The 25,334-nt window shown below is 47.3% G+C and overlaps 2 long non-coding RNA genes across 2 annotated transcripts; one reads left to right on the top strand and one right to left on the bottom strand.

Moving 5' to 3' along the window:
* Positions 1-93: 93 nt before the first annotated feature.
* Positions 94-13,620, top strand: LOC116569160. The gene is made up of 5 exons (XR_004276888.1): positions 94-377; positions 5,878-6,097; positions 6,904-7,039; positions 12,417-12,476; positions 13,338-13,620. It is a non-coding gene; the product is annotated as an uncharacterized LOC116569160 (long non-coding RNA).
* Positions 6,966-23,992, bottom strand: LOC116569679. Its single transcript, XR_004277139.1, has 3 exons — positions 23,816-23,992; positions 15,706-15,833; positions 6,966-7,046 (listed from the first exon to the last, which is right to left on the bottom strand). It is a non-coding gene; the product is annotated as an uncharacterized LOC116569679 (long non-coding RNA).
* Between the last annotated feature and the right edge of the window lie 1,342 nt (positions 23,993-25,334).

The raw sequence follows: 25,334 nt of genomic DNA on the forward strand, positions 1-25,334 counted from the left end.
TTACTATGACTCATAAGGAGCCATTGTTACTTAATTCCAAGCGTCTTTAAAAGTCTCTGGCTGGGCTTAGTTAGGTTTTTGATCCTTCTAGCTTAGGAAGCTGGCTTTGCTCACTTGAGGGACTGTCACCCAAGTTAACTTTTCTTTCCTTCTTCAATTTTTGTCTATAAAAGAAAGCTATTTCTCCACTCACCACCCTTCTGACACCAAATGCGTGGGTTTTTCACACCAAACAATTCTCCAATATTCTGAGAACACTGGCTGAATGTCCTGTAATTTAACTGAATTCTGACCTTGCCCCGAATCAGCGCAGACCCCACAGATTAAAGAGATTGGTCACCTAAGACTGACTCTCCTTCAGAAGCCACGTGTAAGAGGTAAGTCCCCAGTTCACCGTCACTTCTGTCTGACCTGGCTGCGATATGGTGGTTTCCACCCCCCAACCCCTTCCCCCCGGGGGCTGATACTTTGCTATAAGGATCACTTTACTTGGGAAACACTTTACTTGGTATGACTGGTCAGTTAGAAAGGATGCAAACTGGCAGATGAAGAGCTACACGTGGCAGCATGGAGGACCCCAAGCTCAGGAGCTCCTGTCCCTGCAGAGTTCCGGGGTGTGCCACCCGCCCTGGCACCTGGGCACGTTCACCGACTCAGAAGCTCTGACCCCTTCACTCAGGGATTTTTATGGAGGTTCTCTTAGAGGTATGTGTGTTTAAATCCTTAGTCATGGGTGATTAATCCCTAGCCCCTTTTCTCTCCTTGGAAGTTGGGGGACCAGGAGGGGTGGCAAAGGAGAGTGGCTGAAAGGAGTTCCAACCAATCGCGTGGTCGGTTTCTCTGGCAACCTGCCCCCCCTTCTAAAGCTCGGGAGGGGGCTGGGAGCCACCGCTCATCTCATTAACAGAACCTCCTGTCCGGTTTTGAAGGGGCTTATTACGAATAACAAAAGGCGTTCCTTTCACTCTCCCCCATCCTCCGGGAAATAGCTAGGGTTTTAGAAGCTGGGCACCAGGTCCTGGTGTTTGGTGAAGACCGAACACCTATTTCTTCCTATGTCACAGTATCACAGTATCATACAATATCACAGTATGTTGCTGGTCATTTTTGCCCTGTCTTCTTCTACTTTTTTCCCTTTTTTCCTTCATTTTTGTCTTTTTTCTTTTTAAATTTTTATTTTCCTCATTTTTTTCTTATTTTAGTTTTAACATTTTTCTTTCTCTACTTTTAGTCTTTTCCCAGTGTTGCTTTTTTTGCTTTATTCCTTATCACCCTTTTTTCTTCTCGTTTTCATTTTTTTCTTTATTCTTCTCATTCTTTATTTCTCATTTTTCAATATTCTTTTTGGTTTTCTCATTTCTCTCTCTCTCTCTCTTTTTTTTTTCATTTCTTTTTTCTTTTTGATGTAGTAAGTTAGTGTTGTTAGCACTGAGTCCCACACGCTGCAGGGCCTCTCGACCATCTCTGCTGAGGAGGAAGCCCTATAAGGGAATGCTGGCCTCTTAAGGCCTTTGGCAAAGATCATGACACCCATCACAGTATCTCCAGAGCCATGGATGTTGAAGCTGAACATCGAAAACTGCTTTCCCTTCTTTCCTTCCAGCACCTCTCCCTTCCCCTGAATCACTGTTTACCTCTGAAACCACCCACTAAGAAGCAGGACAGCGACCCCCACCACTCTGTCCCTCTGACCAAGGCCCCAGGCAATATCTCTGTTGGAAGGAGCAGCGGCCACAGGGTGTGGCCCTCAGCAGGAATGATGGGACCCTTGCCCTCTGCCAGACTCCTGTCACACAGATGTCAGCCAGACCCTTGCTTCCTGTCCTTGGGTGGTCATGTGATACCAGCTCAACCTTCCATTCCCTGTGTAGCAGGACCCCAGCCAAGTTCCCAATCTCAGTGGGGATTCGTGACAGACATGTCACCAGGTCACCCTGAGGTTTTTGTTCCAGTGAATTCCGGATCTCTCCCTCATCTTGCATATTTCAGCTGCCCCTGTCTCGCCATCCCATAGCTGCCCAGAGAGGCTCAGCTCCTCTACCTGATTTCTCCTGAACAACACTCAGTCAAGGCCATTACCTTTCTTATTAGAGGTTCAGGGTATAAGTGTGGGGGTTCCATCAGAGAAGAGCACAGCAGATAAAACAGACTGTCAGTCATTAGTCTTAAAGCCTCTGGCATCCCCTTTCCCTCGGCCCCATCCCTCCCTCACTGGGAATGTTCGCTGGTGGTCTCTTCTGTTTCCTCCAGACTCAACTGCTTCCTGGGTCCCTTTGTTCCCCTTCACCTCCCTCCGCCTCACCCTGGTTCACCTACTTCAAACCACCCCCCCACCAACTTAAAAAAAAAAAAAAGGCAAAAGAACCTCTCTTGACCCTGCAATTGCACTACTGGGTATTTACCCCGAAGATACAGATGTAGTGAAAAGAAGGGCCATCTGTACCCCAATGTTCATAGCAGCAATGGCCACGGTTGCCAAACTGTGGAAAGAGCCACGATGCCCTTCAGCAGATGAATGGATAAGGAAGATGTGGTCCATATACACTATGGAGTATTATGCCTCCATCAGAAAGGACGAATACCCAAATTTGTAGCAACATGGACGGGACTGGAAGAGATTATGCTGAGTGAAATAAGTCAAGCAGAGAGAGTCAATTATCATATGGTTTCACTTACTTGTGGAGCATAAGGAATAACACGGAGGACATGGGGAGACGGAGAGGAGAAAGGAGTTCGGGGAAATCAGAGGGAGAGATGAATCATGAGAGACTGGACCCTGAGAAACAAACTGAAGGTTTTGGAGGGGAAGAGGGTGGGGTTGGGTGATCCTGATGGTGGGTATTATGGGGGACATGTATTGCTTGGAGCACTGAGTGTGGTGTATAAACAATGAATCTTGGAACACTGAAAAAAATAAAATAAAATAAAATTTTTTTAAAAAGAGTATTCCTTTTTATTTTTAATTATTTAGAAAGTTTTCCAACTTCATTGAGGTATACTTGAAGCATGAGAAACTAGTTTGGGGCTACAATAAATAAGCTCCCAGGAACATTCACAGAGAAGTCTTTGGGTTTCACACTGTCCTTTGTTTTGGTAAATACCTACGAGTGGAATGATTGGTTGTATAGCATGAATGCGTAACTCTTTAGGAAAATGCAAAACTGATATCTGAAGTGGTTATACCACCTTACATGCCCTCTGCCCACCTTGGCCTTATAGGAGAGTTTCAACTGTTTCACATCCTCACCAACACTTGGTTCGGCAGTCACGTGATTTTCAATTTAGTCCACTTGTGGTTTTGTTTGTTTGTTTCAGTGCACAATGGTTTTGTTACCTCTTGGCTTCATTTCTACTAAAGGGAAGCATATGTGTAGGTTTGCAGAGAACAAACAAGGTTATGTCTGTGGTGTCAGTGAAATGAATAGTGGCCCTCTTTCCCTCTAACTTGTCCTGGTTTATATAATAAAATATGTGGTTTCTCTAGTTCTAATCTTGAGGGACATGCCCCCAAGCTGTCTATCCATAGCCACAAAGTCTCATCAAGGCATTCTGCTCAACAAAGACTCTTCCCTCCTTTACAAGGGAATTTCTTGCTTTTCCTAGTGGAGCTCTATCTCAGGACCCCAGGATCATGACCTGAGCTAAAGGCAGCTGCTTGGTGCCTTTAGCTTAGTGCCTGAGCTAAAGGCAGCTGACTGAGCCACCCAGGGACCCCCTTTCTTGCTTTTCCTAAAACAATTTTTTCCTTCCACAGAAGGATTACAGAAAGCAAGGAGAGGCATAATATAGAGATACTCAAATAAGGGCAAAACCTACCCACAGAAAAACCTGCACACTAATGTTTACTGCAGCTTTCTTCTTAATTGCTGCTATTTGAAAGCAACCAAGATGTCCTTCAGTAGGTGAATAAACAACCTGTAACATATCCAGACAATGCAGACTTATTCATCAATAAAAAGAAATGAACTATCAGCCCCTAAAAACCCGGGGGAACCTTAAATGCATATTGCTTAATGAAAGAAACCAGTCTGAAAGCCTGGTTCCAGTTACATGGCATTCTGGAAAAGGCAGAATTATAGAGACAGAAGATCAGTGATGGTCAGGGATGAGGGGTGGGGAGGGATGAATAGGAAGAGCCAAGGAGACTCAGGGCCATAAAAACTGTTCTGCGTGATACTATAGTGATGGGTGCACAACCTTACGCACTTGTCAAGACCTACGGGAGCGTAAGAACACAAAGAGTGAACCCCATGTAAACCATGGACTTTAATTATAGTCTATCAATTTGGATTCATCAATTTTAACAGGCATACCTCGCTCACGCACCGTGTTCACGATCGGAGAAGTGGGGAGGTGGGCTGTGGCAGGGTGGGCGGGGCGGGTGGAGAGAGGAAGAGGTACCTGGGAACTCGGTATATATTTTCTGCTTAATTTCTATGTAAACCTAAAACTTCTCTAAAAACAAATCTAGTATTAAGGAAAAATCCTGGCAGACCTTTGGCAGAAATCGATTTGCTAAATCTAAAATTTAGTGGAAATACAAAGAACCTAGATTTGCCAGGACACTGGTAAAGAAACTTGAAGTTGGAGGGCTTAGGCTGCCTGAGCCCCGGGCTGACGGTAAACAGGTACAGTCACCAGGACAGTGTGGGACCGGCATAGGTAGGCGGGCGCACGAGCGGAAGGGGACAGGGCACACAGAGGTGGACCTTCAGGGGCAGTCACTGAACCTACATCGGGAGAGGATCCTCTTTGCAACACATCATACTGGAGCAACCGGACATACCCAGTAGAAACAAAGAACCTTGACCCCTACTTCGTACCACACACACACACACAAGCACCTCAAGCCAAACCAGAAAGCTTCTGTGAGAACACAGAGCTGAATAAAGTTTCTTAAGACAGGACAGAAAAGCACTGATTAGAAAGGAAATAACCAGTAAATTGTCTTCCTTAAAGACCTCTTATCAAGGAGCACTCTTAGGAAAATGAAAAACAAGCCTTAGGCTAGAAGAAAATATTTTATATTTATATGTAAAATAGATGTATGGATGCATCTGTGCCTGTAAGCATATGCTTCTGTGTGTTCACATGAACTCGCACAGGCAACTGGCCAAGGACTCCCTATCCGGAATACATGGTCATGTCCACCAAGTGATGCTCAAACAAGAACCAAGACAAGAAGCCTGTTGCTGGGAAGGGACCATCCTCATGGCAACCTCACGGCCCATCCATCACTGCAGGGGCTGTTGTCATCCTGGTAACTGTTTGGGGAGGATTCACATGTGTTTAGAGAAACCCAGTGACAACCCCAAACTCAGGGGACCCAACTGAGCTTTCAGGGACCCTGTGGCCTAGGGGGAGTCATGGCTGTCCACCTTTCTGTCTAAAAATGAAGTGTCAGGCCACTAATCGGTAAGGGTTCTTTCTGCTCTGACCCCTCAGTAACCCCATGGTTGGGGACCCTACTGTCCTGTCCAATAACAGGATGGAGAGGGGGTTGTCTTCCTATTAGTTCTTTCTCCTTTGCGGGTGTGCATCCCGCTTGTGAAGTTGCTTGCTTACACTCAGTGTCCAGAATAAACCTTTGCTTAGCTCCTGCATTACATGACCTAATAATAACAAAAATAGCTACTCTAATAAAAGGTACTTTCCTGACCTCAAATCAGCTCTGAATAGCAGGTGTAACGAGTCACATTTTAGAAACTGGGAAGAAGTGAGCCTCAGAGAGGTTAAGCCACTTGCCCGTGATCACAAAGCAGATACAGGCAGAACCAGCCTTCAAACTCAGGTTTTTCTAACCCCAAGAGCGTTCTACACTCCCAGTAGGAGCACAGTGTTTACTTGCTTTTAAAGAGTTATACTCCTTTAAAGCAGACACGGCCTTTCAGGAGGGCCTGCAGAGGCAAACGAGTCTAAGATTCACGACATCTCCAGTTCCTTGACACATGGGAAAGCAGCAGGAACCTAGTGATGTGGAGGTGGGAGAGGAAGCTTGGAGCAATTCTAAATACAGTTCTTCTGAAACTACCGATAATGAAGGTACCTAACACTATTGCATACAACGTTTGAGCACTACAGTAATCCCATGAAATAGGTAAGATTTTGCAAAATTCTCACAATCTCGGGAGGTAGGTCCCACTGTTAACCCCACATAGCAGATAAGGTAGCTGAGACATGAAGTGGTAAAGGCCTTACCCACAGTAGCTGCCTAGCAAGTGCAGGGGTGGATGGGTTCCAGAATCCTGTGCCGTTACTCCATTTTAGTTCCTGTTCGGCCCTATCACCATCTGATTTACGTGTTTATTTTCTGTGCTCTTCTTCCTATCCTGTTAGACTTTATGGTCATAAGAGTAGGGAACTAACCGCTGTTTTTTTTTTTTTTTTTTTTTTTAGTTTGCTTATATATTTATTTAAGAGAGAGTGACAGAGAGAGAGCACAGGTGGTGGGGAAGGGCAGAGAGGGAGAGGGAGAAAAAGGCTCCTCGCTTAGCAGGGAGCCCGACGCAGGGCTGGATCCCAGGATCCCAGGATCATGACCTGAGCCAAAGGCAGATGCTTAACTCACTGAGCCCTCACAGGTGTCCCAGGAACGAAACCCTCTTGTTCATATCTGTGAACCTAGCTACTTGAGACACTATAGATGCTCCAGCACTAGTTTGTGAATAAATGAACAGGACGCATTACATTGCTTCCTCTTAGGTTCTAGGTTCATCTCTTCTAACAGCAGGAGGAGGAGCCTAATTCATAGGAACCTAGCAGATTACTGAGGCAGGGTTTTCTTGGGAGGTGATGGCTTTCCAGAACTTGGTGGAGAGTTCTAGATGAGTTTGTGGAGATGAGAGGAAGCTCGTCTTGCCCTCCTTTTGTCTCTCCCTGGTCCCACCCCACTTCTTTTTCCAGGTTTCTGCAGTGCTGGTCAGGATGGAGGCACCCCTCACCTTCGCCATCGCCAGAACAAAAGCCCCAGTGAACCAACCACCATGTTCCTTCCGAGAGAAAGTCTGTGATGTTGTCCCTGCTCTTCTTCCCACGTGCGGTCTGTGCTGTGAAAGCGACAAAGAGAGGCTCAGAGCTCATTTGTTTGTTTATTTTCAAATTGAAAGTAAAAATAGGGGCACCTGGGTGGCTCTGTCAGTGAAGCATCTGCCTTCAGCTCCGGTCATGATCCTGGGGTCCTGGGATGGAGCCCTGTGTCGGACTCCCTGTCAGCACGGAGTCGGCTTCTCCCTCTCCCTCCCCCTCTGCTCCCTCCCTGCCCCCATTCTCTTTCTTTCTCTCAAATAAATAAAATACTTTTAAAATAATAAAAAATAATAATAAACTGAAAGTAAAAACATTCTATTTCCAGAGCTGTCACCGAGGGCTACGATTAGCTGGTAATAGACAGCAAGGTGTGTCAATGACATCAATTTTAAACATTATTCACCATTCATTGTTGAAAAAATTCCAGAATGTGGCTATCCACCTGATTGAGGGAAGAGCTCAGAACTCATGCAGGTCACTAGCAATGAATTATAACTCTTATTTTCAAAATATTAATGTCTTGCTTATTATCATGCTGGGAATAATCAGGGGCTCCACTTTGTCCCAGTCACTTGTATGGGAAGTCTGTTGGCTTTCACGTGTGAAGAATTCCTTGATTTTTCAAAAATGCTTTCACATTGACAGGAAATTTCCACTGGCACTGGGTTCCCTTGGAGGCCCCAGTGAGTCGTGCCCCCAACCATCCCCCCCCTGGTATTTGTGCCCCAGTTTGGTCCTCTCCCTTGAGCGTGGACTAGATCTGTGACTAACTCTAACCACAGCAAAGATGCTGCGACAGTTCTGGGACTAAGCTGTCTAGAGTCCTGGTGGCATTTCTTTTGTGCTTTGGGCCACCCTGGGCCACCATCTAAGAAGTCCGATTAGCCATATATAGAGGGAGAGTCCGTGAGACACAGAGAGAGAGAAGAGCCCAACTGTCTTGTGTCAGAGCTGAACCTAGTCTCTTGTCAACCCACTGGCTCAGTGTGTCACCTGTGTGACCTCTGGCCACCCAGCAGCAGAGCCAGACATCTAACACAGCCCAGACTGTACAATTGTGATAAAATAATGCTTGCACTAGAATGCTAATTTTGGGGTTAGCTTATTATGCATCAGCTCATCACCAAAACATTATCTGAAAGCAGAGCTCCCTAATCTTGGCTATACATCACAACCACACAGAAATCCAAAGTGCCATGTCACAAGGTCCCAGCCTTTCCGAGGCTCTGATGTGATTGGTCTTGGGTGAAACACCATTTTATGTACATAGTTTAAAATTTTATGGTTAGGGAGCCTGGGTGGCTCAGTGGGTTAAGCCGCTGCCTTCGGCTCAGGTCATGATCTCAGGGTCCTGGGATCGAGTCCCGCATCGGGCTCTCTGCTCAGCAGGGAGCCTGTTTCCTCCTCTCTCTCTCTCTGCCTGCCTCTCTGCCTACTTGTGATCTCTCTCTGTCAAATAAATAAACAAAATCTTTAAAAATATATATAAAAATAAAATTTTATGGTTAAAACCTATCCACGGGATGAATGGATACCAGAAGATGTGGTACAGTGGAATATTACACAGTCATACAAATGAATGAGATACTCATCCATGCAACAATGAGAAAGAACCTTCCAAACAACTCAGTGAGAGGAGCCAGTCACAAAAGACCACCAAATGGGTGATTCCATGTACACAAAACTCCCCAAACAGTTGGAGCAGTAAAGACAGAAAGTAGACTGGTGGTTGCCAGGGACTGAGATTGGGAGAAATGGGGAGTGATGGCTCCATGGGGCGGTGAAAACATTCTGGCACTAGGCAGAAGTGGTGGTTACCCAACGTTATGAAAGTACTAAATGCCACTACATCACTTACGTTGAAAGGAACATGAAAAAGTTTAATTTTATGTTATGTGAATTTCACTTTGATAAAAAAGAAAAATAGAAGAGGAAGACTGAGAGGATGTTGAAGAAAAGAGCAAGGGAAGGACTGGACCACGCTTGGTGGCTTGTGAGGTGGAAGTCGGTGCTGCCAGCGGAGCAATGGGAGTGGCCTCCCCAAGCAAGTGGGGAAAGACGAAACAGAGGCCACCCTGGCAGCTCCAACAAGGAATGCATCCCTGCCAGCATCTCAACTGTAGTCCAGAGAGACCTGTGTTGGTGCCATAACCTCAGGACCATACCTGATACATTTGTACTGTTTTAAGGCACAGAACACAAATATACATCCACACACATGCACATACCTCACACACTGACATTAGCTCTTCTTTCTTAGAAAAAAATTTTTCTTTTTGGATGTATCCATTCTAAGCTTTCCCGTATATGTAGTGTCATGTAATCACCCCAGAATATAGAACAGTTCCACCACACCCAAAACTCCCTGTGCTCCCCCTTGGCAGTCACGCATTCGACACCCCTGCTCCCTGGCAACCGCTGATTCATTCCCCAGTGCTATATTTTTTTCTCCTTTCCCAGAACATCCTTGCCTTGTTCCAAATCTCAGGGGGGAAAGCATTCACTCAGTATTTATTTTAAATTATTTATTTATTTATTTGACACAGAGAGAGAGAGCACAAGCAGGGCAAGCAGAGGGGGAAGCAGGCAGAAAGCCCGATGCAGGGCTTGATCCCAGGACCCTGAGACCATGACCTGATCCGAAGGCAAATGCTTAATGGACTGAGCCATCCAACCGCCCCTTAGTCTTTATTTTTGAACAGATCTGTTGTTGCTACATTCTGTTTTCCTTCATTGAGAGTCTTTATTTCACCTTTATCCCTGAAGGACGTTTTCACCAGATAGAGAATTCTGGGTGGACAGTTTTTCTCTTTCAGCACTTTAGAACTATTGTTTGATTTCCTTCTGGCCTCCATTGAAATCCACAATAATATAGATGGATGTTTCCCTCTTACAAAGAGCCATTTCTCTCTGGACAATTTTAAGGTTTTCTATGTCTTAGTTTTTAGCAGTTTGTTTTTGCTGCTTCGGGGCATGGATTCCTTTGGGCTTATCTTATTTGAGATTCACTGAGCTGTTTGTAAGTTTATGTCTTTCACCAAATCTGGGAAGCTTTTGCCCATTATTTCTTCAAATACTTCTTTTTTGCACCATACCTCTTTCCCTCTCTGGGACCCTGACAAGATGAATGTTAGATTTCTTGGTATAGCTCTACATAACCTCAAGCCTCTGTTCATTGTTTTTCTAATTTTTTTCTCTTTGTTTCCATATTGGATAATTCCTATGGATCTGTCAAGGTCACCAACTCTTCTCTACTCTTCTCTAGTTTGCTCTTGACCCATTCACTGAGTGTTTTATTTCAGTTTTTCAGTTATTGTACTGTTCAGTTCCAAACAAGTTCCTTTTAGTTCTTCTATCTTCTATTTCTTTGCATATCTATATATTTTTTCTTATCTTTCCATTCATTTCAAGAGAATTTGCCCTTACTTCTTGGAGCACAGTTACAATAGTTTCTTTAGCAATCTTAGTTAATTTCAACACGTGTATCCTCTTATAGTGGGTACCTCTTGGTTGTTCCTTCCCTCATCAGTTGGTATTTCTCTTGTTCCTCACATGCTGTGTAGCTTCAGATTATATCCTAGTCATTTTGAGTATCACATTATGAGAATCTGTGTCTTGTTTAAGTCCTAAAGAGAATGCTGGATTTTGTTTCAATTTGCTTTAGCAGGCATTTGGATCTGGCTAAGCTGCAACCTCCAGTCCTGACCTGCCTTCTGTGGACTGTGGTTCCAATGTCAGTTCAGTTTTCAAAGACTCAGCAGAGCTGTGTGGATCTGTTCTTTGTTTGTCACCCAGTGGCCGTTGGGGAGCCTGGGTGATGTTCTAATCCACAGTCCAGTTCTCAAAGCACATAGAGTTTAAGACATAAGCCCAGGAATTCATATGCGTCTCTCTTAAGTGCTATCCTTTCTGAGTTCATACTGATGCTCTCACTCCCTGTGGCCCTCTGGTCAGAGAGCTAGGGCATTAGTTTCCCTGATATACCTGGCACTTTCTAGAGCATGTAGGAGTATGGGGCCAAGCAGTGGAACGAGAGAGAAAAGAAGAGCAATGGGATTTGGGGAACATAGCTTCTGGGGTCAGAAGGAATACTTTCCTCTCTCAGAGCTTTAAGCACCTTCTTGGCTATTGTCACCATGGCTACTGCTGCTATGGGATTAGCTGGGGGTCCAGGTGGGGGAATGGAAGGAACCAACCAGGGACTTTCCTCACTTTCTCTGATCCCTCCCCCCCACCCCCACCCCCCCCCCCCGCCCAGAGACCCTTTCCCCCACCGCTTGGCCCAGAGAGCGAGGGCTACTTTAACAGCGCATTCTGTTTTCATCTGGTATGCATTTCAGGCTGCCTAGGAGTTGAGAGGTCAGATGGTTCCAGAGGAGAGAAAATGGGACACTCAATCCAGGTTTGGTGGCACTTGAAATTCTGATCTCTTTCCCCAATCCACTTGCTCCTATTCCCTTTCATTTGTCCTCAGATAGCTGCTCCAGGCAGTCTGTCCAGGATTCAGTGTTGCATTCAATAGGAAAGGCATGGTGGAGTGTGCGTATTCCTTTTTTTTTTTTTTTTTTTAAGATTTTATTATTTATTTGACAGAGGGAAAGAGAGAGAGCACAAATGAGGGGAGTAGCAGGCAGAGGGAGAAGGAAAAACAGGCTCCCTGCACAGCAGGGGGAGTTCAATGTGGGGCTGGATCCCAGAACCTTGGCATCATGACATGAGCCAAAGGCAGGTGCTTAACCAACTGAGCCACCTAGGCACCAGAGTGCACTTATTCCATCTTGCTTAGAGCAAGAACCCATATGTATCTGTGTGTGTGTATATATTTTTTTTTTCTCAAAGATTTATTTACTTATTTTAGAGAGAGAGCATGCATGCATGTGTGGTGGTGGGGGGACAGCAGGAGAGAATCTCAAGCAGACCCCCCTGCTTGCATAGAGCTGGATCTCATAACCCTGAGATCATGACCGGAGTCAAAATCGGAGTCAGATGCGTAACTGACGGAGCCACCCAGGCACGTCCCCCCATATATATTTTTTAATCTAATTCTATAAACATAAAGAAACCTTCTTTAAACATCAGACATCATGCCCAAAACTAATCGCCAGGATTGCCTTCACACGGCCTCTGTTAGCTACATTCTTCCTGCTGGATTGGGCCCTCTGGCCACCTCAGGGTAGGCTGACGCATGGTCTGCCCTGATAGGGTGCTCCTGAGGCTGGGAGTCTTGCAGTGGGTGACCATGGGCATCAATTCCCTCTTCTGTAAAATGGGGGTAACTACAGCACCCCCTTTATTGTGTCATTAGGACAAGATAGATGGTGCATGCTTTCCCCAGGGGCTGGCCCACAATAGGCACTCAGCAAATAACCATTTTTATTTGCTTCTCCTAGATGCGTGGGCTCAGCTGAACCAGCACATGGACTTCCCCTTGACTCTCCGAGGACTAGCAGGTCTCTGGGATCAGACTCCATTTTTAGTGATAATTGGATGCTTGCTGTCACCTAAGATCTGACTTGACAGCTATTTAACACTTTACCATGGGAAAAAACCAGCAGCTGTTTCCTGGTGGCAGTCAGATGGCCAACATGTCAAAATGAGCTGGCATGACCCAGTACTTTACCTACGGTCAAGTTTCAGAGACCTCACCTTCTTTAAACAATTCCATTAAAATGTTTTTTGTTCAATTTCTGTGAAGAGGCAGGGAAAAAAGATAATATGTATTTTCTTCTAGCATTTTAACTTCATGTACAAGGTCACACTTCAAAGCAGCTTCCACACATTTGGCAAGAGTTCGGGGAGAGTCTGGGCAATGAGAAGGAGTGATGTCCCCACTTCAGAGGTGGGAACCAGTGACTGGGTCAGTAATATTCCACTGCCTTCACTGAGAAGCCCAACAGGGACCATGGCAGGAGAGAAGGAAGAGGGGAGTGTGGAAAGGAATGTGCCAGGCAACTGCACTGTGGGGACCCCATAGCTTTGAACTTGTCCACAGTCTCTGTGTTGTTAGTCTGCCCTAGGAAACCTCAGGCACATGGATCTAGAAGTGAACCAGAGCAGAAGGAATATCTCAGCCAGGCTGATGGAGATGTGGAATTAGGGAGGAGAGTGACACCAGATGCATCCGTTCTTAATAGTTACTGCTCTTGTCAGAGCCTGAAGTTCTCTACATGGGCAGCAGGGAAATAAGCATCCTCTTCTTATGACTTGGGGGGTGGAGGAGGCGGAGATTAAATGAGATAATGTGTATGGCATAGTTGTGGGGACTTGGTGCCCATGGACCTTGATAGGGGTGCTTTCTTTTTACAACACAGATGTCCCATGGGACCTGTCTGCCTCCAAGATCTAGTGGAGATGATCCCAAATCCCCAATCTGCCTTCTACCAATGGGGGGGCTTCCAGCAAAGTCCTGGGCATCAAGTTTCTTGCTTCCACTTCATTACACTCTCTTCAGTTTTTAAATCTAACCCAGATGTGGAATGTAATAGCTCCAGGCTCCATGTAACCTCCCCTCCCCACCTTCCCTCAAGGTCATGTGTATGGTCCAAGGGTACTGATGCCTTGGGGATATGGAGGAGATTTACATCATTAAAACAAGGCAGCACAAAATAGCCTACAGACAGCCTGGTTTGTTGGGGGTTTTTGTGCTTCAGACGTTTCTGCCCATCCTCCTCTCTCCTTTCCCACCCCATCCCATCTGGTCCCCCTAGAGCGCTGCTCCCACCCTGAAGGCCTCCCACCACCTCTCTGAGGCCTTCTCCTAATTCAGACCCAGGCTCTCACTTTCCATATCTAAAGACTCATCCAGTTATTTTCCTAAAGACATGTGGCTCTTTCCCAAAGGCCTCTGGGACCAGCTGGTAGAACACAATCCATCTGCTTTGCTCTCTGATCTCCCCTCCCCTGGTGTTCGAAGGTGGCCACATCAGTCATTAGTCATCTAACCCTCTCCTAGAGCCCATGTTCGTCACCATGACTGCCGTCTTCCCAGTGCCCCGCACTGCTCCCAGCACCAAATACGTCCCTGATAGACACCACCTAACTGGCTGATGACAGAAATCATTTTGTGATGCAAATCCAATAACCAGTCTTTCTAGAACAGTAGCACTCCTGTCACCACCACCATTACAGGTCATGGGATGTTACTACTAATTTGGGCCACACTGAACTGAACGCCACTTCCCTTGAGGCCCAGTGTCTGACTTGGGCAAGTCTCTTCACCAACTTGACTCTCCAATTTGTGACCTTTAAAACGAGGGTGATGATCGCTCCTCCCAGAGCAAATTCACTGTGAACCTACTGAAATTGAACAGGTAGGTAACGCGCACTTCTAAATAAACATGTTTTTGTACCTAATTTGTGTGTTGGCAAGTCGGTGTTCATTTTCTAAAATGGCTCCCCAAACTATTTACAGTTTGGGCACCATGAACCTGACTCCTGGTTGGTGTTGTGAGAATGTGAGATGAGTGTCAAGCTGGCTCTGGAGGGCTCCGGGAACCGAAGGAAGCCTTGTGACCCAGGGGGTGGGGGGGTGTCCGGGAGGCTGGAACAAGTCCCACAGGCACCCTTCCCCCACTGACAGGCCCGAACTTGGGCAAAGGGCCTGAGTCCAGCTTCTCCCAGGCAGAGACTGACCCATCCTTTTCTAGGGGTATCAGGAAAGGAAACTCTGCACTCATGCAGGTGACCTTGTAGCATTCCACCAGCCTTTGCCAGCAACCCCCCTTACCCCTCCTTGCCCAAACTCCTGTCCCTTCCCCTCTGGATGTCATGATGCAGTCAAAGGGGGAGGAAGTGTTCCAGCCAGAGTCCCCATACCTTCCCTAACTTAGCAAAGGCCCTGTTGTGGCCACTTGACACATGGTTCTTCTGTCATTTATTCCTGTCTCTGTCTTCTGACCCTCAGGTACACAGAATCAGATTATGGGTGAATCACCATTCTTTGTTCATGACATGCTATTGTCATTGGTCCACATCTGACCTCCTGTTGCTTCCTTAGGCTTTTTGTTTTACTTTGTAACGTAACAAGGACTGAAAAACCATCACTCAAAACCAAAGCTAGAACCGTGACAAAAACCTACAGCCTGCTCTGGGGGCCCCACCCCATTTGTATTTTCAAACACTGAAGTCCAAGCCCATCATACCACACCTGGTCCTTCTCACTACCCTCAGCACCACCGCAGGGAAGCTGGCTGAACGGTGGCGGGTCAGGGCTGGGCCAGGTCCAGTCAGCCAGACCAGACAAAGCTCCTTTCTCATGGAGGAAGGGGAATGGATAGGGTTGTACATCCAGAAATTTCTGTTTGCCTCTGATGAACCCAAGGGATCCCCCCCTCAGAACTGTTAACTGTGTCTGACATCAAGTAGGGGCAATGGCTAGATGGAACAAGGCCCAGGAATTCTGTGATCCCTGAAATGCTGGCCATAAACATTAGTCTTCCCGTAAATGCAGGAGTTGCTCCCCTGTGAGCTTGCCCTGAGAGAGCTCATGGCCAACACCTCATGATGGTGAGCCCAAGCCATCTGATCTAGCTGGGGGCTCAGCAACCACAAGCCAGACGAGCCACATTCCCTCTAATCCGCACCCCCGCCCCCGCTCCCATCCATCTCCACCCCAAGACATACTGATTCCTTTAGAATAAATCAAACCAGGAAGAAAGTCTCACCCAAGTCGAACTTAACCTGCTTGAAAATCTCTCAGATTTCTATTTTGGAAAACCTTGTTTTCCCCTCCTTAAGTACTGCCTTTTAAATGCCTTTTCTTGATAACGAAGAGCTTTTGGATGGATATTCAACCCTAGGTAGCTTTCCTATACAAGGGCAAAAAGAAGCAGATCAGCGTGGTTCATTTAATCGAGACCTTACAGTTTCTTTGTGGGGTCCATTTCGGCCCAGGCATGGAACAATTTCACAGAGATGTGGCTTATTGCTGCAACCAGGGTAGGCTTGAGGTCAAAATACAAAGAAGTACCACAAAATCAATTATTTCCTCTCCAAAGGGCCTTTTCCAAGTTGTTCTCAGGTGAGAAGTTTTTACCAGCACCAGTCTAAACACAAGGAAATTCCTCCCCAGGACATAGCATGACTCAGACAGATGGGTGGTCAGGTTAGGCAAGCATCAGAGAGCGAGGGCCGTCTAAGGTTCTGGGCAGCCCGCATCTCAGCATCTACATCTGCACAGGCCCATGCAGTAGCAGATAGTGACCAGGAGAGCCGGGCTCCTGAACAGAGGGCCTAGAAACATGAACTCTGAGCAGTTGTAGCAAGAGAGAAAGAGACCCCTTTCCTATTCTAGTTGAAGCCCTCGCAGAAGGGGTGAGCCATCCAGGGCAGACTGGAGGGCGACAAGGAAGTGTGTGGGTACAGAAGATCGATAGAGAATGAAAGAAGACACTGTCAACCGGAAGGGCCTGAAACATTTCCCACAGCTCCATCAGGCTATGGTTTCACCAGCCATTAGTGTGATGAGCTTGGAAGTGAATACGGAAGATACACTCTATATTTATTTGTCCTTGGTGCCTTCTTACTGAAGTTAATGATTCAATATTTTATTCTGTAGCATATGATCGACCACAGGACTGTAACCTAATGACTATCCCATATACAGATTTGCCTGATTGGAAAGCCCATTCCTTCCCTGGGCAGCCAAGTCTCCAGGCTGGTGATGGGTAAATGGGAATTTGGGTCCTCTATGGGTGACACGAGAATGCAAATGGCATGAGCACTGAGGGTCCACCTGTTGGCTTCACCTGGGTACTATTCTGGAGCTGGATGCCACCAGGCACCCAGACAAACCACTATCTCCATGGCTCCTGCATGGCTGTGAGCGAAAGGAAGAAGGGGATTCTGAACTACAGATGGCTTATTTTCCAGGTCAGCTGGAAACCATCCAGGTCAGCTGGGACCATCTGCCTAGAGCAGAGAAGAGGGGCTGGCTGTGGGGGAGGGGATCTGTGCTCCATCGGTAGAGGAACATCCTGCCGACAGCTGACCGTCTGCATCTGGGAACGTTTATGGCATCTGCACAGGTGAAAGCCTATTTGTATTTGCATTCAAGAAAAGGATAGTAATAGATGCTCACTTAAAGGCCAGTAATGTCAGAGCAGGAGGCTCCTATTGAGGAGGTAACCTCAGGTTAACGAGATTTATCAGTGCAGAAGGACAGCAGCAGCAACCACAGAAAGATGGGTGGTAAGGGCTCCCACGGTGGGGAAAGAAATAGGGTGTTTCTGGTTACAGCTGCATTTTCACGCGAACAGTCCATGAATGTGACGTGGACCCATGAACAGGGTATGACTGAAAAGCAAACCGGTCGACAGAAGAACAATGTGGAAAATTTTGCAAAAGGATTTTTAAATTAATGTTTGTATTCGTTTCCTATTGCAGCTATAACAAATTACCCCAAGTGCAGAGGCTTAAACCAACACCAATTTATCTTAGTTTTGGACGCCAGACATCTGAGATGGTTCCTAAAATGAAGGGAACAGCGGGGCTGCATGCCTTCTGAAGGCTCAAGGGGAGGATATGTTTCCTTACGTTTTCCAGTTTCTAGAGATGGGCTTATGGCCCTTGCTTCCACCTTCAAAGCCAGCAGGGTGCTGTCTTCAAGTCTCAGTCTCTCTCTATCTCTCTGTACACACACACACACACACACACACACACACACACGCACACGCACACTCCTCCATTTCCACACTGTGCCTCTGCATAACCCTTTCCAGGGAATTAGTATGTGAACAAACATGGGGGCTGAGGGCTTTATTTTCTCTACCACAGTGATGAAAATGGTGAGTCTTTAAAATAACTTATTTGGGGGGCACCTGGGTGGCTCAGTGGGTTAAAGCCTTCGGCTTAGGTCATGATCCCAGGGTCCTGGGATTGAGCCCCGCATCAGGCTCTCTGCTCAGTGGGGAGCCTGCTTCCCCCTCTCTCTCTGCTGCTGCTCTGCCTCCTTGTGATTTCTCTCTCTGTCAAATAAATAAATATAATCTTTTATAAAAAATAAAAGAAAAGAACTTATTTTGTAATAATTTAAGATTTACAGAAAAGTTGTGAAGGTAGTACAGGCTAGTATGTCTTTTAAAAACACTTTTTTCATCTCTGTTTAGGTTGTACAAATATTTTTGCATTGAAAAATAGTTGAAAACAAATGAGCCATCTGTGAAAGTGCTCTGTGTTCCTCAGGAAAAGAAAATGCTGTTTCGTGCAAGGCGTTGGCGAGCCCCTGGCTGCCTTCAGAGGAGAACCACACCGTGTTCCTCGATGGGAGCTGCCAGTTTCCTCCACCCCTGGGGACTCCCTGGGGCCCAGACCTCATGACCGTGACTGGCCCATGCAGACCGGTAGAGTAAAGATGACTTCTCTCTACCTGTTGGGAAACACATTCCACTCAGCAAGTCCTTCTCTGTGTCACCTCCTTTCCGTTTCCCTCAATTGTTGCCTCAGATGCTTCTGGGCCTTCGCCACCTATAACTGGCTGGGCGGGCAGTACCTGGGATCCTTTGCCAGGCAGCTCTCCTGAGTCCTCTGTGCCTGTGTGGTGAGCTCGCTGTCCTCAGGGATACTTCCTGGAAGTCTTAGGGACCCTGAGCTCCCTTTACTGGCTCCTGACTGAGAATCGCCCCCTGCCATTTGGAACAGAACTAACACCAATGGTGATTTGAGGCTACTAATAGGCACGATGGCTTCCAAACTCAGGTGTGCATCAGAATCACCTGCCGTACTTGGCAAGAAATACACCACGAAATGACTCTGGAATGGCTTGTTGCACAAGAAAGCAAGGAATTACTCCAACAGTAGTGAGAACATGTCCAAACGACACGGATACCAGATGGAAGGCTATAAATCTGCGACAATGTGGGCATTGCAAATAGTGATGATGATGCCTTATCAGCCGTTGAATAAAAAAGAAGCCACCAGTCCATACTCATATAATTAGGTAAACAAGTAGCTAAATAAGAGAAAGTTCTTGCTGATCGTGTATATATCCCCCCCCCCGCCCCGAGATTCACGCACTGAAATGCTGCTTCCGTAGATCCAGAGCGGGGCCCAGAACCTCCAGGCACAGCAGTTACAGAAGGACCTATCTGTCGTGTCATTCCCTTCCTGGTCCTCCGGTGAAACCCAGCATGTGCCGGGTGATGTACAAGCTGGGATGCCGAAGGGTGACCACTTTCTGGTCCCTGGAGCTCACGGGCGAGGTGCTACTGAGACATTTAAACAGACCCCTGGGGAGTGAGCTCTGAGGCCTGGGAGCCTGGAAGAATGAAGGCGTTGCCAGGTGGATGGGGAGAAAAAGGCGTTCACGAAGGAGGGAAAAGCCACCGGGCGGAGGAGGGCAGGGCACGAGGGTGATCCTATTACATTGGCTGTGAGTGTGCGGCGGACTTGCCACAGCCCAGAGAGGCGAGTGCAGTGTGCACAGACTCCTGAGCACGCGCCCCAAGCAGGCAGTGGCCTGGGCATTTCTGTGGCCACGTAATCACCACCACAAAAACTCTGTACACAGATGGAAACGGCACGGCGAGACCGAGGGACGTTCCCAAGGTCACAGCGCTGGTACTCTAGAGCACATGCTTTTAACTCTTCACTGGGCTTTCAGCCCTTGCTTTTGCGCTGACCAGCAGGCTTGGCCTCACCTGGCATTTGGGAGACATGCAGAGTCTCAGGAAATCCACCCTTCAACCTGATCCCCAGGACAGTCACATGCACGTTGAATTCTGAAAAGTGCCGGTTAGGGAGGTCTCTCTGGTGTCTGCTACAAGCGTGGACTGAGATGGAGATAGTGGATGGGGAGTTAGCAAGACCAGGTCGAGGTCTGTCATAGGGCTCTCGTGAAGGGGAAGGGGACCTGGTGGCTAGAGTGGTCTTCTCCCTCACATGGGCTTTCTCTCCAACTTGACTTTAAGTTCCTTAGGAATGGCCCATGGCGCTGTCTCTGGCAGATCTAGGAGGACAACATCCATCCATCTGCTACCAACTCAGTGCTCTGTGGACGGATCACAGACTTCAGACCTGGAGCCATGCGACTATCCACAGCGTCCCTTTCTGCAATTCTGACTCCTCCGTCTGAGCGCTGACCTCACATCGGCAGGGATCACTGCCTCCCCAACCCACCCATTGGCCTGTCCAGCCGCATCCTGGGCACAGCCTCCTCCCGCTGCCTCATCACTCCTGTGGCAGGTGTGAACCAAACAGGTAATGCCAGCTGGCAGGAGGTAAGCACATGAGGAAGCCCACACGGTGACAGGCCGGCCACTCCCTGCAGATGGCTGGGACATCACTCATCACTGGATAAAGAAAACCCCATGGCTACTCATTTGGGAAAAAAATTTTTTTGACTGTCCTTATTTTGGGGGGGGGGAAATGACTGCCTTATTTTGGGGGGGGGAAATATATATATATATATATATATATATATATATATATATATATATATATATATATCCTAAAGTAGCATTGACTATCACAGAACTGAGGATTTTTCTGTTCTGGGGAGTTTGGTCCAACCAAGAATTCTAGAAATGAATTTATGTCAAAGGATGGGTATATTTTCTCCGAGTTTTCGTGATCATTGGCAAATTCCATATTATTAAGAACTCAGTCTTAACACTCAGGTGACCTCGGGTCCTGCCTTTTACTCTTGGTTGCGGTGTTGTTGGTATTTTTGTCCATTAGTGTGCCCGGGTGGATATTGCTCTGCATTTCTTTTCCTGAGTTAGGATTTAAACCCCGAGGCTTTGAGTATGAACTAAATGTATTTCCATTAAAGGCATTTCTATTGCCACAGGGGAAATACCACCACCTCATTCTGATATCCCCATGACTCAATCATGATTAATATTATTAATAGTCATTAGCACTTATTGATGTTCCCTCCCTAAAATTTTCTGTAGTTATTAAACTGCCCCAAATTCCCTAGGAAATGGGAGGGACCTGGCTCCTTCCCTTTAGCACCCTTTTGCCTGTCTTTCCTGCCTTGAGTGCAGGGACTATGTTTTTTTTTTATCTTGGAATCCCACTGGCCAAGCGGTCAGTTCCATGAATGGCCACTTAGGCTGGTTTCAACAGCGGACACCTGCATCTAGAAAAACAGTGGAATGAGCAGAGCATGCTCTGGGGTGGGGTCCATCCACACACTCCTTCTGTTGTATGGACAGAGCGGGAGCCAGGGGAAGGAAAGGAAATCCCTGGAAATTAGGAGACAGACATGGTAATTTTGCAGAATAATGGATGGCCAGGTTTCCCAGGAAGCCCCAGTCCTGCCTCACCACTGAAAAGATGAGCATTTCCAATCAAGAATCAGGTGACACCCCGGGAGCAAGACCCGTTTGAGTCGACAGGAGGAGGGTGTGTGCCTGGTGAGCCATGATTGTGGGGGAGGGGGTTAGCTGTGCCCTGGCCCCATTCATCCATCTTCCTGAACCCCCTGGCCAGCCTTGACCACTGGGGCCCTACCTCCTGGCCACCTGGCCAACTCGTCTGTCCCATCCTTTCCCTTCTTCCTGGTACACCCCTTCTCAGCCCTGCAAGTCTATGAGCAACATTAGTCTTCAGTTTCCGGTGCCCCTTTCTCTCTCAGCGACCCCATTAGACGCCCACCACCTTGGAGCCCTCGGCTCATGCTCCTTATCTGTAAATGGGATAAACTTTAACTGAAAGGCTATGTTGGAGGCATTTTGCTTAGTGCCTCAGAACATTACGTAGCCAAGCCTGGGATTCTCGTGTGGTTATTCATTCCCTGCTTGCTCAGCGCCGGCCACGGGCAAGGGCAGGCAGGGTGGCGGGAACCTCCTGACTTCACAAAGAGCTCAGAGCCAGGGTGAGTGGGTGGAGGGAAATGACGCTTGGGCTGTGCCGGGTCAGGGTGCCCTTTGCTGTTGGGGGGGAAAAAACTGTTTAATTTGGGGAGGATCTCCAAAAAAGTAGGCTCCAGAATAAGGGAAGTGGGTGTAAGAGCCAAGGAGAATGCCTACCAGCCAAACTCCCTTCCACAGTGGAGTGAAAAGAGGGTTCCCCATGTGCTGGGGGCCCATGGAGAGACAGCCGGCCTCCCCATGCCTCACCCCAGATGGGAAAAAGCGGCATCCCTCTGTACTCTGCAAGATCTCAGGACAGGAATTAAAGCAAACTGTGATATACAAAAACATTCTCCTTGGCATCTACTATTAGGGAAGAATTAAATCATCAAGAGTTAGAATGCAGTACCTTGTGTGTGGAGTAGATATTCCAGCACTTTCTGCAGAAATGGAAACCTCGCCTGTGCCATAACGGTCAGCTGGGAAAGGAAAGGCTCAGTATGTTCCGAGGAGCTGAAGTGGTGCCAGGAGTGCTGTGTGTGATGGAGAAGACCCGTCATGTGTGAGACATGGCACAGGCTTCCCAACCTGCCTGTACTGAGGCTTGACTGCCCTGTGGGATGCTTGTCTCAGAAGGACAAGACAGGGGTACCTGGGTGGCTCAGTCGTTAAGCATCTGCCTTCGGCTCAGATCACGATCCCAGTGTCCTGGGGATCAAGCCCCGAGTTGGGCTCCCTGCTCAGTGGGGAGCCTGCTTCTCCCTCTGCCTGCCACTCCCCCTGCTTGTGTTCCCTCTCTCACAGTCTCTCTGTCAAATAAACAAACTAATTTCTAAAAAAAAAAAGGACAAGATAAAGTGTTCGGGCCATATGCCTTGCCAGGTGGGCATGACCTTCACCCTGTGACCTGTGTCTGTGACAGCACAGGGTTTTGAGGAATCTGCCCAGACACTGTTTTGTTTCGCGTGGTTTTTCGGTGATCTCCTCATGGTCTTTGGGGTCTGAAGGCCTCTCTGGGTACTGGAAAAGCTAGGGGATGTGCACTGCGTTGTTAACAGTATTTCTGAAGGGAGACTCCCCAGCACTTGGTAATTAACAGGTGGGCTCCCAGTAATCAGACATTCTGCTGGAAACACAAAGCTGGGCCTCAAAGGCTCCTTGGCGTTGGCGGAGACCCCTTGAGCGATGCCATGACTGGCACTGGAGAGCTTTAAGGATGTGTGGGCCTTATTGCAGTTCCAGATTTCAAAGAAGATTCTAGGCACTGACAGCTTTCATGTCATCAGTTAAAAGGCCAGCGGAGGCAGAGAAGGGGTCTCCCGTCTACAGAGTGCTTTACGGGCTAGATTCTGCAAATCTATTGTCTGTATGCTTCACTGGAACAGTCTGAGATAGGGCTTATCGTGTCCATTTCAGAGACAATGAAACTGAGCCTTACTCTGATGAAGTAAACTGGCTCGGTGATGAGGTCTTGCAGCCAGATCCACCAGACTCCAAAACCCCTACCCTTTATCCTACATCACAATGGTTCCTGTACACAAGGGTTCATAGTCAAGGGACCCCACGAGGGTTGGCTATCAATCCATCATCACGTGTGGGCGGGGGTTGTGGCCGACCACTTGTCCAACCCTGCAAACTTTGTACCTTACCCTGGAAGGGGGTCAAACTGATGTCCAAGTGCCAACCCCTGGTACCTGTGAATGTGACCTTCTATGGCAATAGGGGCTTGGCAGGGGTAATTAAGGATCTTGAAATAAGATCATTCTGGATTTAGAGTGAGCCCTCAATCCAAAGCAGGTATCCTTCCAAGAGAAGGGAAAGGGAGAGCTGACACACAAAGACACAAGAAGGGCCACAAGAAGATGTGTCAGCGATGGGAGTGACGTGGCTACAAACCAGGGAACGCCAAGCATTGCCAGCAGCTACCGGAAGGTAAAGAAAGGCATGGCAAACATTCTCCCTCAGAGCCTCCAAGGGGAATCAACCCTGCTCACCTTGATCTCAGACTTGTAGCTTCCAGTACCGTGAGAGAATCAGTTTCTGTTGTTTTAAGCCATACAGGTTGGCGTACCTTGTGATGGCAGCCCCAGGACACTGACGCTGGCCTGATCTCTGGAGTAAGAGTCATATAAGCCATTTCTTATGTAACATGCATCCTGTATGTTGCAGGCACTGAGCCAAACATGCATTAGCTTCACTGAGCCCCTCACTCACTCTATGAGGTGGGTGCCATGATTATGATGCTCATTATCTGGAAAGAAACAGACATTTTGATAAGTCATCAGGTCCCAGCTGATCTGGTGCCTAGGGGGTCAAACTCTGACCCAGGCAGTCAAGCCCCTCACCCCATACCCTCAGTAATGAGTCGGGGGTTGGGAGGTGGTGGTGGGTAATGCCTGTCCAGGGCACAGAGGGCTTGGAGGCTCAGCCCTGGTCTGAAGGTCTGTATAGGCTCACAGTGGGTCTCAGAGCCACATGGGACCATGGCAGCAACTAAGGCTTCCCCTATGTCCCCTCCCCGACTTAGTAGACCAGGCAGGTGCAGTACTTTCCCTAAGGAACACACCTGGCAGTCAGCAAGAGAGCCCAGCGCATCTGGCTCCTCTTCCCTTGTGTCTTGGAAATGCCCAGGCAGCGGGGCTTCCTCTTCTGCCAGAGCTGAAAGGAGTCCAGACCAAGGTACCACTCCGTCTCTTCACTGCCAGGTTAATCTGGAGGGGATTTTTATGAGCAGAAGAGCCCTTAAATATAATCTACAAGCCCACCATCCCTTATAGTGATTCCCAAATCCCAAAGTTTGGCAATTTTAACTTGGTAGCAAAAACCCAACATAAATTTATAAGTGACTCTTTATAATCTATATCTGTCTCCCTCGGTATGAATATTTCACTGCAGAAATACTAGCACGATTCATTTCGGGGGGCTTTCCCCAGATGCTATCAGGTATTACATAATATAGGACATCACTATAATTCCTTTATAAAACCCAAATTTTAATTTCTGATTTTGAAACCTATCTGTCCCAATAATTGCAGGTTAGAGATTGGGGTCCTCTTTTGTTTTTCTCCAGACCTGTCCTCTACCTGAGAAGGATTAAATGAGTGAGGGACAGACAGCAAACCCAGGCTCCTACTCCCAATGGAGCGGGTGAACGTGGAGATGTTTCATGCTTTAAAAAAAAAGGTTTAATTTGTATTTTAGGTAAGCATTAAGGAAGAAAAGTAGAATTTTTCAAGGCAGGAAGCCCGGGTGCAAACTGGAGGTTAACAGTTCGTAATTCTTTTGCATGTAAGCAATAACGTTTGTAAAACATCTATAAAATGGGAACAATTGTGCTTATTATGCTAGACCGTGTGGGTGGGAGTATTAAATGATCATGAGCGAGGAAACCACAGTAACTCCATAAACAGACATGCTCCCCACCAACCTCTTTAATGAAATTCCTCCCCCAAAGCTGGCCAATCTGCAAATTCTCAGAAAGAAAATAATATTCTTTCCAATTCTTAGCCACAG

The sequence above is a fragment of the Mustela erminea genome, chromosome 11 (genome assembly GCF_009829155.1).
Source record: "Mustela erminea isolate mMusErm1 chromosome 11, mMusErm1.Pri, whole genome shotgun sequence".
Classification (NCBI taxonomy): domain Eukaryota; kingdom Metazoa; phylum Chordata; class Mammalia; order Carnivora; family Mustelidae; genus Mustela; species Mustela erminea.